Raw genomic sequence first — 13,681 nt, 5'->3', positions numbered from 1 at the left:
AAGAAAAGGAGCAGAACTGGCTATCGGGGTCAGTGGAAACCCCAATCGCGCTTACAGGTACGTGGCGGTGGTGTTCACCGGCAAAAATTGCTTTCGCGGGAGTACTTCGTGCTCAGCAATGCTATACCACCCGGAGATTTTTTACGCTGAGCGGGAACCTTATCGCTGTCGCGTTCAAAGTAGTCAACACCAACAAGAACCAGAGTTTTCTATCCATTACCTGAAGCGAAAGCGTTAGTCTTGGCACGACCCAGGCGTGCACGTAGCATAGTGGTGGCGTGAGTGACTTCGTGGAAAAATCAAGCCCGGACGTCCGAATATCGCAGAATTATTGGTGTAAATTTACACGCTTGACCATAGCAAACTTTTTAATATCCAGGGAAGAAGAAAGACCGCGCACGCTCGCACCAACACAGTCATACTCTCAGCCGGAGATCACCAGCTTCTTGGAGTTCCGTGCCGGCTGATTAGAACTCAACCGTTTGCACACTCGTGGCCACTCCCAACAGCACTGCCACACCTGCTTCGCTACGGGCGACCCCGTGTCCACCAACATAGTAAGATCCAATTACGACACAATGTGAGGCCCTCCTAGTGGTCCGTATGAGCAAGTGGGGCTTGAGCAACCCGGCTATTACCTACGCCGTTCCCCTGTGAGCAGTAAGTGGGCCAACCCAGATCGGGCAAGCCCCAGTTGATTCTACAAGGACCTCATAACCGCGTTGCAAGGGCTACCTCAGGCCGCATTCCTGCGTGTAGAAGATATCAGTCCCTTTTCGGGTACTTGTGGGCATATGCAACGTAAATATGGGCTCTATGCTAAGTAAATCTCTGCTAGTGCACATAGTGCTGATAGTACGAAAATGCTGTAGGTCCCATATACGCCGCGGCGGGGCTAGAAAAGAGGCGCGCCCAAATGCTCCCCACAACCTTACCTTTTGGAGTACTTGAGGGCAGATGTAACATCAAACTTACCTCTAAAATCCTCTGCTAGCTAAAATGGGGCTGCCTACACAAATAGGTCCCACATAGGCCGAGTTTGGGCAGGAAAAAGGGCGCACCCACATGCTCGCCACATTGGTCGCATGCAGGTTAATTGAGGGCAGGAGTAACAAATGTTTGCTCTTGACGGGAAAAACCTCGTAAAGCCTAATTGGCTTTAAACTGCTGCTTTAAAGCTTTAAATTGGCTTTAAACAAAACTGCTAAGGTCTCACATCAGCCGTGGCGGGAGTAGAGAACGTGTGTGCCGAGAGGCTCCAACATGAGTCCCTTTTCGGAGTCTTCTGGGTAGAAATAACTCAAAGTAAAGCAAAGCAAGCCCGCGAGCCCAAATACGGCTGCAAATGCATTGTCGCAGGCGGTACTAAATCGACTACAGCAGGCCTGTACCCACCGGCAGCCTCGATCGTAATATGCACGCATTTCTTAATTCAATAATTTGGATTATAAACCGTCGTAACTTACTATTACCGATAAATGTTAGACAAATTATCAAGATTTTTACTGGATTATTCAAACTTAGGACCTCTGGGCTCTCGCACTCAAATAAATCGAGAAAACTTAATCAGACCATGCGCACGAACAACTATGCCCACTTACCACTATCCGCTGGACTGCCTGACGCTCTCCAAATGCTATTACAGTTCTGAACACCCGCATAGGCTGCCTTCGCAGCACACACCAATAAGTGGCCAGTCGTCAAGTTTCCAATGCTAATGTCTAATAAAACTTTTTCGAAACGCAATATTGTGGAATGCTTGCAGAATGTCCAACATGGGCTCAGTGATGGCACCCCATATTGCCCCCTTCGTTCCAGATATATTTTTTGGCTACTTAGTTAAGCTGACATATCAAAATACTGCCTGAAGAAGGAAGCGTCAGCAAGGTCCGGGAATAGTGAGTTGGCGGCGACCGAACTTGCATTTCGATGAGTTAAGCAGGAATCCGGCTTTACGGAACCCTGTCAGAATACAGGAGAGGCGTTCGAAGTGCGTGGTAAAAGTAGGCGAGAAAACCACAACACCGTCTAGGTAAAAGAGTCAGGTGGACCACTTAAAGCCGTGAAGAAGGGAGTCCATCATTCGTTCATTGGCAGCCGGGGTATTACAGCGTCCGAACGGCAGGACTTTGAACTGGTGTAAGCCATCAGGCGTCACGAAGGCGGTCTTTTCGCGGTCCTTTTCATCAATGCCAATTTGCCAGTACCCTGACCGAAGATCCACTGAAAAGAAATATTTGGAGCCGTGAAGGCAATCTAATGCTTCATCGAGCCTCGGGAGAGGATGTACGTCTTTTTTTTTTTTGATGCGGTTGAGGTGCCGATAATCAACGCTGAAGCGCCACCTGCCATCCTTCTTTTTTACCAGGACGACTGGTGAAGCCCAACCGCTTGGCGAGGGCTCGATGATGTCTTTTGCGAGCATCTTGTCCACCTCTTGATTTATGACGGTGCGTTCGGCGCTGGACACTCGGTACGGACGTCTGCGGTGAGGAGTGGAATCACCGGTGTTTATGCGATGCGTCACCAAGGAGGCACGAGCCTAAACACTGGGATCAAAGTCGAAGATGTCGCGGAAAGATAAGAGCCACCTGAGATCGTGAGTTTGAATCGGCGTTAGGTCAGAAGCGATCATGTCGGCGTAGTCGTCCGTTGGTTGCTCTGTTGATGCGGCCGCACGCAACCGGCACTGATGGGTGGAAGGTAAGCAGCTGTCCACCATCGATATGACACATTCGGCTGCAGGGCACAGTGTGTCGAGTGAGATGCCTTGCGGGAGCGGTTGGATGGACGAGCCAAAGTTCAGAACCGGAAAGTACGCTCGGTTTGCCGACATTGTAAAGACAGTGTGTGCAAGTGCAATGCTTCGCGTGAGGGCGACGTCAAGTTTCGGAGTCACTATGTAGTGACCATCAGATACAGGGGGAACAGATGAGAAAGAAATGTAAGTTGAGGCTTGAGGCGGTAGACGGACAAAGTCGACAGCACAAATACAAGGTATAACTGGGGACGGCGACGCAGCAAAAAGAAGGTCAAGCTGAACAACACTAGAGGCGCAGCTGATGAGGGCTGAGTGCTCAGACAGGAAGTCGAGGCCAAGAATGGCTTGATGAGGGCACTGGTCCAGAACAGAGAATAGAACGGATGTATGGCGGCCGGATATCGTCATCCGGGCGGTGCACAGTCCAACAACAGGAGGCGTTCCGCCCTCAGCAACGCGGAGAATGGCTGTGGGAGCAGGGGCCTGTACTTTTCGAAGGCGGCGTCGTAGGGCTGAACTCATGACGGATACGTGCGCGCCTGTATCGATCCGGGCTCTCACAGGCACTCCATCGACATGAATGGCGACCAAATTATGGTGCGCGCGAAAGGCTAAAAGAGGATTTTGGGAGTGGGGCTGTACTGCAGCATCACCTACAGAGAATATAGCGTGTAGTTTTCCGCTTGCGAGCGTCCATGAGGGCGAGGAGAGGAGCTACGGCGTTGGAGCGAACGAAACTGTCGACGTAGGGGGGACGGGGAGCGGCTGGTGCGGGGCATCTGGCCGGCGACCGTAGCACTGTGCTTGGCTGGCGGGGGCGTAACGTGGCTGAGCTGTTCGTCGTCGCGGTGGGAGCTTAGAGGACTGTATCCGCTACGACGTGACCATTAATTGCGACAGTGACGGGAGATGTGGCCAATACGGTGGCAGAGGAAACAAATGGGCCAGACGTCGGTTGTCCGCCAGTCATTAGTGCTTCGTCGACGTGGAGTGAAGTATGAAGGTCCTCCAGGAGCAATCGCAGTGATTTCGGGTGGTGATGAAGGCCGTACGGGGCTGACGGGTTGGAGACCCAGGTTTGCAAGCTCTTGACGGACGATGGCTTGTACCAGAGCGATTGTAGGAAAATGGTTGTCGCCATCACGTAGATGCAGGGGGGGGGGGGGGGGGCAGGGGACATGGCTTCGAGCTTGCGTCGGATGATGCGGGTCACATTTTCTGGAGGCGCTGTGGTTTCCCGCTGCCGCAGGTCTTCACATGAGGAAGTCGCAGCCGTGTTGGGGAGGCGTATGTACGGCTTGCTAATAAGCCTACTCTTGGCTTCCTCGAAGCGTCGACATCCCTTTATAATTCCATCGACTGTAGTACAGTTCATGTATACGAGCAAGTTGAATGCATCATCGGCGATTTCCTTCAGCACTTGACCCACTTTGTCAGACTCGGGCATGTTGGTGTCAACTTCGTGGCAGAGGGCAAACAAGTCCGGAATGTACGAAATATAGGACTCCGTAGAAGTTTGAGCTCGGGGGGCAAGGTCCCTCTTAGCGGCAAGCGTTCGGCCGAGCGACAGTCCAAACATTTCCCGCATTTTCTCTTTGCACACGTCCCAGCTGGTCAGATCGTGTTCGTGGGTCTCATACCAGACCCTGGCGGTGTCTTTGAGATAGAAGATGACATCTGCGAGCATAAGGTTTGGATCCCAGCGATTGTAGGTACTCACGCGTTCGTGCATGTGGATCCAGTCGTCGACGTCAATGTTGTCGGTGCCAGAAAATGTTCCAAGGTCACGAGGGGGAGAAAGAACGAGTGATGGCATGGTCGGTGCTGATGTTTGCTGGGAGGCTTCTTGGGTCATGATTAGCGAAAGGAACTGGCGGCCGCCGCGGAGCTTCGTTGTCGGTAGGCGCAGAAGAAATCCGCACATCCACCAAATAAGTTGCGGGAAAGAATATATTTACAGATAGAAAATAACAGCTGCGAAGGGCACTGAGAACAGAGTCAGAACTTTGTTGTCGTCTGGCGTTTGTGGGCAGCCTACGGGGAGAGGGGAGGGGGCTGAAACAAACGCGTTGCATAACCCACATTGGCCCCTCTGGAGCTGGCATGGCCTCCGCACAACGCACCAACAGGGGGCTTCACTTCATAGTCCACTTTGTGCTACATGGGAAGGGTAGTTTTTCAATTGACGTTCTTGTCAGGTGGCCTAATAACCCCGGTGTGGCAACCAAAACAACAATGGCCAACCGAAAGAAATGTATTCGCTATTTTGTTCTTGACGCAACTTGTGGAAAGAGTTTAAAACTGAGGATATGGGGGATGAACGCACGATTAGGCGCAGCAGCTGAGTATGGTGCATGCACTAAAATCTTGCATAACCAGGATAGTCGGGAAGGGAGATGCTCTCTGCTTAAATACGGTATTCTTGTTGCGCGAGTGAAATTAAATTAAGTCCGATTTATATTCCAGCAAACGGATGGTTGCCTGGGCTCAAAGATGTACAAAAAGCTTTGCAAAGGTCCAGAAAAGGACGCAAAGGTAGCGGGAGAAAGGTTGAAGAAAGCGATGTTTATCTGTGATAAATGTTTTTTAATATGAGTATTCCACTGTCGAATACTGGGAAGAGCAGAATTCCGGGTACGCCTGGCCAATATGGGGTGCCAGAAGTCTTTTGGAAGAAAAATTTCCCATAGCTGCCGCTCAGGACACTGGGGTGGCAGGAAATTCACAAGTGCGCGCACGGCGTTGATGAGAGGGGTAGTAATGGAGACTTCATTACATTTAACGGCTGGAGTCTCGTTGGCAGGTCCGTGAGAAATTCGACGATTTCCCCCTCTATGTACAGAGGAGCAAGCTGTGGAGCGGTCTGGCACACGAACGGCATCGCACCTGCTCGACCACGACGGTATATGGAAAGGATGTCGACGGCAGCCTCGATAGGGTGTACAACGTGTGACACGCATTTCGTGATCAAGGCCGTAGAAGATTTCCACGCACCCAGGTTTTTCCAAGGGAACGGCTGTCTATTCTTCAAAAACATCGCTTGTGAAGTGGTCTAAGAGCAACAGAAGATTTGGGATTCAAGTTACGAGAGAGAGGTGTGGAGGATTCACGTGCTCAGAAACTTGAGGGTTCAGTCTATTTGGTTTTTTTATTACAGGCATTTCCCGGAATGAAGCTACGTATTCACGACGACTCATCATGAACACGAGGATTCATTTTTAAAATTTATAATCGTGGGGTAAAAATTTCCCACGAAGCAAACATGGAAAAGGAAAATTTGACAACGAACTCCGTTGCTCACACTGCCGCAATGATGTCATTGCGGCTAGTTCTTGCAGCAGGAGCGTCATCAGGTTGGATGACGATTTTAGAAGTCCAAGGCAGGCAGCCCAAGGAACTAAGAGAAGGTGACGAGAGCTCTGAGCCCTGTCAAGCGTCAGAAAGAGTTCGTCATAACACCTAGGAAGCGTCACCTGCAAGCTTCAAGAATAGCACACCAATATTAATTCTATAGATGCAATGAAAGCTTCGCTTGAAGTGGATTACTGTTTTTAAACTATAACGCACAGCAATTGGGATCTTTATGCATATAGAAACACAAGCCCAAATTACGCACGCAAATTATGAAAGAACGCATGCTTGCAAAGTGGGGATTTCTTTAATGGCTAGTATTGTTTCTGCGCTGTTTCTGAATACCATAAAGAAAAGCTTCTTCTGGTGACTTTGATCTTGAATATCCGTTACTTCACAGATTACTTCTTAGTCGGTGGCAGAGAGTAGCGCCGAATAGAAGGAACGTACTTGAAAACCAAATTCTCAGGTAATGGTTCTACCTCACCGAAAACGGCCTTTTTGGAATCATCATTGTGTCTGTTTGGACATGGGAAAGGTGTGCATAGCAAGACACAAAAAAGGGTGCCAGATGAGCGCAACAATGGCAACTGTTTTTACTGAGATTCGAAAGTGCATATATCGAGGCACCAACTTGCAATAATTCAGTTTTCAGTGCTGCACCTGTACTCTACCATACCATTAATTCACGACTTTTTTTGCATAGTTTTCCTATGTCTCAATAATTACGCGAACCAGCCTGACAACAGGTACCACTCATCTACATTGAAACCAATTTTCAGCTAAATATTTCCACGCATCTTTGTAGATTGTTCGTTCGCGTTCAAAGTCACCCGTAGGTGGCTTTATCATTTTATTTATGACGCGAGATGCGACCACACATATCTCGATTGGTCATGGCCACTAACAACTGCTTGCATATTTCCCGATTTTGTAGCTGCTTTTCGCTTTTGGCTCCTTACCTTAAATTCAGTGGAGCCAAGATCTCCAAGATTCTGTCCGACGACTGCCGAGCACGCTTGCTGCATTCACCGCCGCCGAATCATTCAGTCCATTGTGGGTGCTAGTCGGCCCCAATAAACAGTTTTCTTTTAGAGGAAACTTTCGTTGTCTTCCTCACTGTCTGGACTGCCTCCACCACTACCTCACAGTATGTTGTTTCTCTTATCTTATCTCATTGCTTTGACGAGGAAAATAGTGTATTTAAGAAGCATTGCGTCGATTTTCTGAAACGACATGTGTCAATGCTTCCAATTTAATGAGTCAAGAAAGCCACCAACAAATTAAACTACCTCTTATATATCGTTAGACATGATGCCCCTGCACTGCTTTTGTTTGAAGGTTCTTGCAAACTTAAAAGCAGCGCGGAATCGCTGAAAGAAGATCCCCACACAAGCTGCGCAAATACGAAGAGCGAAAATAAATTGCACTTTTTTAGTGTTGTGTTTCCGAAATGTCAAACTTTCGTCTTGCGCAGACTGTCAGCAGGAAGACAAGTGGCGCGGCTTTATGAGCCCTTCGACACTGTCAGCTGCGAGAGTAACAGTGACAACCAGGATGGCAGGCGCCTTGATAATCATCGACGGTGTTCGCCCATTACCAATCTTTCTCTTTGGCGGGCAGTTAAAATCAAGGATCAACTTCGTGGTTCTCCAATGTCGCTGAACCCCGACGCCTTCATTACAGTTTTCTTGATCGAAAAATATACAGCGCTTCGTTATGCTAGCCTTATGTGTTCAAAGGAATCCTACGTTCATCTGTACAGTAATGGTCACGTATTGCATTATCTATGGCACGAGCTCTTCTGGTCAGGTTTCCTGGAAAGTGTAAATATCTGCTTTGTGACCTACCTCACCGGCATCATATTACCCCAGGCATTCTTTTTATTAAGGCGAAAGCCTTTGATGTCTCATCGTTGTAAGCAGTAGTTGTCGACAGAAATGTCACGCTTTTAAGTTGGTAGAAACGGTCGTGACGTCACAGTGCGCAAATTTTAAACGGGGCCAATTGTACTTTGGCTAGTAAACCATGCAACCAATTGAAGGAATCATATAGTGATGCTCCACATAAGTTACTGAGCTTAGTTAATTGCTTAATTACGGAATTAACCTAATTAACTTTTCTAGTAAGGCCATATAAATAAATAATACCGAGTAAGAAATTGGTCGAGCTCGGGAATCGAACCCCGGTCTTCGGAGTGCGAGACGAGCACGCTATCCACTCCGCCATGCCAGCTCGATGGTTTGGAATGAACAAAGGCGCGTCTAGTGAATACGGTGTCTTCAACTCAATAGGCTCGCACTCACAACACCCGGCAGAGAACTGCTCGAGAAGATCCATGTTAATCAGCCCTATACAATTGACCAAAGGGAAGAGGTCCCACGCGATGTGAGAAAACGCATCAACGTGCACCCCATTACGCGGAATATGCATCCCGCATATAACATCGAGAGGAGAAAGGCAAGAGGGGAAGCCCTGCAGAAGAAATGGGACAAGCAGACTAACACCCTTTACGTGGACGCAGCAGGACCACAGAATGGAGTTGTTGTGTTGTGTTGGGTTTATTGGCGCATAAGCATCTAAGGCTATCATGCGCCACGAACAAGGTATGGAAACTTGGCTTGAGCAGAGTGTGAAAACAAAGTTGATAAAAACGGTGGTGTAAAGGGCCTAAAAGTTATTTTTATTACCTGGCTGATTAAATACAAACTTTTTAGAAATGGCTGTTTGCAGAAGCTTTTAAAAGTTGGTTAACCTCCGTGGACATCCTTGGCTTGCCAAGGATCTCGAGGCCCCCAACTACTCAGATAAAAACCTCAGCCTCCTTCTCAGGACTGAGAAAGTGGCTGAGGTGTATCGTTCTAAGTAAAGAAGCACAGGGTCAGAACATTACAGGTTTTGAAGAACACCGGCTTCCTTTAAAAAGCTAAAAACATCAAGTATACTAACGGGTGCATGTTCAGCTAAAATCAACGCTGGATGAAATGGGATATGTTCTTTGTAAAATATGGCAAAATATTTTTTCCTTAATGATTCAAGTTTTGTGCATGATAGTAGTATGTGGTTTACGGTAAGTTCATGTCCGCATTGCTCGCAAACAGGTTTGTCTTTCTTTGTTAGCAGGAAGTTGTGTGTGAGATGTGTGTGTCCTATACGGAGACGGCATAAAATAACTTCGATGAATCGTTTTTGGTGTGAGCATGATTTCCATTCGTCTAGGATGGGTTTTACTAAATGTAGCTTATTATTTCTTTCGATATTCCATTGCGACTGCCATTTATTTCTTAATTTGCAGTGCACCAACTTCATACCATCTTTGTAGGGAATGTACACTTTCTTTATTTCTTTGTTTCGAGCTTTTCCAGCACATTCATCTGCTTTCTCATTGCCAGCGATTCCAATGTGGCTGGGAACCCAGCAAAATTTTATGTCTTGTCCCTTTATTGTGGCGCTTGTTATGTTATGTATGATATCCCCGATTAGTGGTGTCACTGCATTGCTATGGTGAAGTGAGGTTAGTATGCTCAGAGAATCAGTGTAAATGATACTGTTCTGAATGTTCTCATTTATTATTTTTTCTACAGCCACCAAGACTGCGTAACACTCGGCGGTGAAAATGGATGTACACTCAGGTAGCCGTACTATTTTTTCCCAATTTTTCTGAACGACAGCACTTCCGACGTAGTGTGCTGATTTTGATCCATCAGTATAAAATGCTTCGTATTTGCGGTATTTTTCATTTAGTGCTAAATATTCTTGTAATATCTGCTCGTGCGGTGTGTGTTTCTTCCGAAATTGTGTTAATGTGAAGTCGCACAGAGATGGTAGGCAGTACCAAGGAGGGAGTGGATCAGGTTTGAGGGCTATATTAGGCAATGTGTTCATTATGTCTAGTTCTAGGCATTTCTCTTCAAAGCGGAGAAGAAGTGGCCTGATTGCGAGGGGTCTGTTGGTAAATAGTGTTCGAGATGGTCACTTTGTAACGAGCGGGTAACAGATGTGTCTAGGCTGGGAACGGATCTTTAAAATGTATGTGCATGTGAGCATTGTTCTTCTGTCTGCAAGTGGTGGTTCATTGGTTTCGACGTACAGGCTATTTATGGGTGACGTCCTGTATGCACCAGTTGAAAGACGCAATCCCAAATTGTGCACAGGATCCAGTCGCTTCAAGTACGATGGCCTTGCTGATCCATACACTATGCAACCATAATCTAGAATGGAACGTACCACAGAGCGATAAATCTGTAGAAGGCATACCCGATCAGAACCCCAGTGTTTGCGTGAAAGGACTTTCAGTATGTTCAGTGCTAGCGACGCCTTCTTTTTCAGTGCGTTTATGTGAGCCAGGAAAGTAAGTTTTTTGTCGAAAATGATGCCTAGAAATTTGTGTTCCTTTTTTAAAGGCAGCTCGGTTTGGTTTAGGTGTAATGTTGGATTTTGTGTGCAAGCCTCGTTTGAGTGAAAAAAGTAAGGCCACTGTTTTCTGTGGTGAGAACTGGAAACCATTCTTGTCTGCCCATGTTGCCATTTTGTTGATTGTAAGCTGTACTTGTCGTTCGCATGTGGATATATTGGAAGATGTGCACGCTATCTGAAGATCATCAACATACATTGAATACATAATGGACCTTGGGATTATTTTTCTAATAGAATTCATTTTTACAACGAAGAGAGTTGTGCTTAAAATGCACCCTTGAGGAACTCCATTTTCCTGAATGAAGTCCCTCGAAAGGGTCGAGCCTAGGCGGACATTAAATGAGCGGTTAGACAAAAAGTCTTTAATGGAGTTCAGCATTCTGCCGCGGATGCCGAGCTCAGCTAAGTCCTGGAGGATCCCGAACCTCCAGGTTGTATCATATGCTTTTTCTAAATAAAACAAAACTGCAAGACAGTGCTGTTTGTGTATAAAAGCTTCTCTGACTGTATTTTCGAGACGGACTAGGTGATCTGTAGTGGAGCATCCTTTCTTAAATCCACACTGATGGATATCAAGCAGTTCACAGGATTGAAGAACAAAGGTTAGTCTGATATTTAGGACACTTTCGAAGGATTTGGCGAGGCAACTGGTTAAGGCTATGGGTCTATAACTGCTAGGAGAGGTTGGGGGTTTACCAGGTTTAAGGAACGGTACAATAATAGCTTTCTTCCAGGCTTCAGGTATTTTCCCTGACATCCAAACTGTGTTGAAGAATCTTAAAAGTGCTTCTATGGCAGGCTCAGAAAGATGTACGAGCATTTCATAATGTATATGGTCGGGTCCTGGAGCAGTTTTTTTTTTCCGGCAGGCAGTACTCTGTTGATTTCTTGGCGGGTAATTAGACTATTGTATTTTTCATTTGCACCTCCAGTTGTTGGGAGCCTCTGTTTTTCAGCTGTATTTTTGTATTTTAAAACGGACTGCGTGTAGTGTGATGAACTTGAAACTGCAGTGAAATGTTCCCCTAATATGTCTGCCTGTTCGTCTATGCTTGTTTGTGTTCCGGGTGTTGTTAAAAAAGGAATTGTGAATGGTGAAAAGTTACCGTTTATTTTTCGAACCTGCTCCCACATTTTTTTAGATGGGATCTGACTGTTGATAGATGAAACATAATTCTGCCATGAAGCTTTTTCGGCACTGCGACGGACATACCGAGCTTTAGCTTTTGCCTTTTTAAAATTTAGGAAATTTTCATGCGTCGGATACCTACGGAATTTACCCCAAGCTCTGTTTTGTTGTTTTTTAGCTTCTTTACATTCTTTTGTCCACCATACTTTATGGTTTTGTCGCGTCACTCCTGACGACTGAGGAATAGCTGTGAGTGCGGCGGTTATAATACAATTTGTGAACAATTCGTTTATCTGGTCAATGCTTAAATTATCTAAAAGTATATTTTCTAAGGTGGCTTTTGCTTTAAAAAGTCCCCAGTCTGCTAAATGCAGTTTCCAGCGCCGCGGTTTGGTTGGGATTATTTCCGGTGGTGATGTTAAAGTGATTAGTACAGGGAGGTGATCGCTGCCATATGGATTGTCAATAACGTCCCAGTTAAAATCGTTAAAAACAGAAGGTGAACTAAACGACAAATCTAAAAAGGTCATTTTCCCTGAGGTAGGGGAGCAGTATGTGGCTTTTTCTGTATTTAAAATGCATACATTCTTTGTGAGGATAAAATCTTCAATTATTTGACCTCTAGAGTCACAGTGCTCGCTTCCCCAAAAAGGGGAGTGAGCGTTAAAATCCCCGACTACTAGATATGGTTCTGGAAGTTCATCAATGAGGCCTTGTAGATCGCGGACTGTTAGTGTGAGATGTGGAGGAATATATACAGAGCAGATTGTAGTTGTTTTGTAGCTGACAATGCTGACTGCAACTGCATCAAGTTTTGTTTTCAGTCTGATCTCTTGAGCAGGGACGCCGCTTTTCACTATGATGGCTACGCCTCCAGATAGTCGGCTCGCCTGTTCCCGATCGCGGCGGAAAACAGTGTAATTCTTAAGAAAGTTATTTTTTTGGGGACCTAAATTTGTTTCTTGTAGACATAAGGCGACAGGAGCGTGTGCTCCTGGTATGTCTTTTATGTCACTGTAATTGTGTAAAAGTCCTCTACAATTCCATTGTATTATGAAAGCCATCTTATTTTTGTGTTTGTATCGGGTGAAAAACTAGATCAAGTTTTTGATGGCCCCGTGACTCGGGGCCTGTCTTTTTTTGATCGATCCAGAGAGCTCCGCCGACCGTCCGACGTGGACGGCGCGGGGCTGCCCGGGGTCGTGTCCATCGCCTCTGCGGAGGCGCTGGATGACCGTGCAGAAGGCACGTTCACGTTAGAGTTTGACCTCGACCTGTGGGAAGAGGTCTTGAGGCCCGCCGACCCGGGGGTCTGCGCAGCCTGACTTGGAGTTGGCAGAGTAGCGTGAGCTACTCCACCAGACGGCGCGGATGGCCCCGCCCCAGGCTCACTACGTGTGACCGGGACAGGTGCCGAAGCCTGGTGTGGTGCGCCGCGCCCACGCACCACATCGGCGAAGTTTTGTTTTGTTGTGAAGGAGAATGAGTTGGTGAGTGCAAAACGCCTTCTCGCTTCTTTAAATTAAATGTTTTGCTTTGTCTTTATGGTGATCATCTCCTTTTCTTTTTTCCAGGACGGACACGCCCTGGAGTATGCTGCATGGTCACCTTCACAGTTTGCGCAGTGCGGGGCTGCGTCACATTGATCAGAATGATCCTTCGAGGCGCATTTAGCGCACGTTTTCCGGCCGCGGCAACTTTGTGAGCCGTGACCGAACCGTTGGCAGTTGAAACATCGGCGAGGGTTGGGAATGTATGGTCTTACGTTAACTTTCAGATAACCTACTTCGACTGTGTCGGGCAGTGTGCTGGTGTTGAACGTCAGGATCATGTGTTTTGTGTCTATTTCCTTATTATCCTTCCGGATCTTGATTCTGTGAACATCTATCACGTCTTGGTCACTCAGACCTTCGAGCATCTCTTTTTCAGTGATGTGGACAAAGTCATTTTCGGATATAACGCCTCGGACGGTGTTCAGAGATCGGTGTGACGTCACGGAGACAGGAATATCCCCAACAGATACA

General features: G+C 46.9%; 1 pseudogene; it reads right to left on the bottom strand.

Annotated features, from left to right (window-relative positions):
- Positions 1–3,414: 3,414 nt before the first annotated feature.
- Positions 3,415–4,493, bottom strand: LOC149361880 (uncharacterized; annotated as a pseudogene).
- Between the last annotated feature and the right edge of the window lie 9,188 nt (positions 4,494–13,681).

This window comes from Amblyomma mixtum, chromosome 2 (assembly GCF_055824585.1).
Source record: "Amblyomma mixtum isolate Tamu chromosome 2, ASM5582458v1, whole genome shotgun sequence".
NCBI classification, from domain to species: Eukaryota; Metazoa; Arthropoda; class Arachnida; order Ixodida; family Ixodidae; genus Amblyomma; species Amblyomma mixtum.
Note: the sequence above shows the minus strand (reverse complement) of the source record. Positions and strands in the feature narration are given on the sequence as shown.